Raw genomic sequence first — 2,117 nt, 5'->3', positions numbered from 1 at the left:
ACTACAGTCTAAAAGAGTGGCACTACTAAAAAGTGGAATGGCAATATCAATTTTTCACAAATTTTTAAATTGGTGGAGTTCGGCCGCTTTAATAAACAAAACAATCTGTGGCGGTTTTAAACTGACAGAAGATGTAACGAAAAATTTATAATATAATCATTTAGCCAACATCTATAATAGAACTCAATAAAATCAGAAAAATGTTTGATGATTAATATTGATTATTATATTTATTTATCCTCTCTTATTTATTTTTTAAAGGATATAACTAGAAAAATAAAACTAATTATATTAATTTATTAAATGAAATTGTGTTTATAAAAAATAATTTTTCAAAGATAAATACTTAATTAAGAACGGAGAAAGTGGTATTAGAATTTGAGAGCATACAAAAAATTTAGGGTAAGTTACTGTATTAAATCAAAAATATTTTAATATTATATAGATCTCTTGAAATATAAATGGTTATCTAAATGTCTTAATTTTTATTTCTATATAAATCGAAATTAATAGATTCGATTTAACTAAATATGTACTAAATCGAAGTGAATGGATTCAAATTGCATGTATTTGAATGTTATATATAAATTGAACCTAGTAAAATCGATTTAGATCCCTACTAAATTGATACAAATGGATTCGATTTATATATACATAGTAAATCAAATCCATTCAATTCGATTTATTCTTATACCTAATTTTTAAAGTCATTATAGTTGATTTAGTATCCATGGCACCATTTATATAAATGGAATGCATTTAGTTCGATTTAGATATTTTTTACGTTTATAAATACGAATTCAACGTGATTTTTTCACTAAAGTAAGATTCAAATATAATGCTCTTTTATATAATTAATAATTTAAAAATTAAAAAATTATTTTATTCTATGCATTAAAAAAAATTAACAAAATATTTATTATTATTGTGTATTGTATAACTATCGTCTAACTAATTATTTAGTTGGCATAGTAAATAATAAATATTTTGTTAGTTTATTTTTTTAATGTATAGAATAAAATAATTTTTTTAATTTTTAAATTATTAATTATATAAAAGAGTATTATATTTAAATTTTACTTTGGTGAAAAATTCACGTTGAGAAGTGTGTAAATCTAACCAAGTGAATTTGATTTATATAAATGGTGCCATGAATACTAAATCGATCCTAACGGTTTCGATTTATGTAAAAAACTACGTATAAGAATAAATCAAATTGAATGGGTTCGATTTACTATATAAATATAAATCGAATCCATCTGTATCAATTTAGCAGAAATTTTAAATCGATTCACTAGGTTCGATTTATACATGACATTTAAATGCATGCAATTCAAATCTATTAACTTCAATTTAGTACATATTTGACTAAATTGAATCTATTAAATTCAATTTATATAAATATAAAAGTTAAGACATTCAGATAGCTATTTACATTTTGAAAAATCTGTCTAATATTAAAATATTTTTGGTTTAATACAGTAACTTACCAAAAATTTAAGACTAGAAAAAATTGTGTCCAAATTGATGGACAAATGATGAAATTACTACGAAAAAAAGATGAAAGAAGATAAAATTACTAAAATAATATTTCAAAATTTATATTACTGATATCAATAACTTTAAAAGATAAAAAAAAAATAAATGTATCTCTAAATAAATTAAAAAATATGATAAAATAACAAAAATAATATTTTTATAACTAAAAAATGACTTTGACATTTGTGAAACGGTCTATACTTTGATTCAAATTATTATGAAAATATTAAAGTAACTATTTANATTATATATAGGAACATTACAGTATATATTGATAGAGCCATGTGAGGCTATTAATTAATTTTCAGTGTTCACCAATCTCTATGAAACCAGCAGTTCCCGCATGGCCAGGGAACAAGACATTATTTTAGGAGATTAGGAGATTCGCCTTATTGTGAAATCCATGCTACAAAATCAGAAATGTTTGGTAACTAAAGAAATTATCTTATTTAGTATTCATTAATTATTGCGATAATTAATTAATATTAAATAAGATAAATTCTGACTATTTTTTTGTCTATTTAACATTATCCAAAAATATAGTCAAAATAATTGAATTATAAAAAAATAACATAGAA

The sequence above is a fragment of the Arachis ipaensis genome, chromosome B09 (genome assembly GCF_000816755.2).
Source record: "Arachis ipaensis cultivar K30076 chromosome B09, Araip1.1, whole genome shotgun sequence".
In the NCBI taxonomy this organism is placed as follows: domain Eukaryota; kingdom Viridiplantae; phylum Streptophyta; class Magnoliopsida; order Fabales; family Fabaceae; genus Arachis; species Arachis ipaensis.
The sequence above is the reverse complement of the archived record's forward strand: the minus strand, read 5'-3'. Positions refer to the sequence as shown.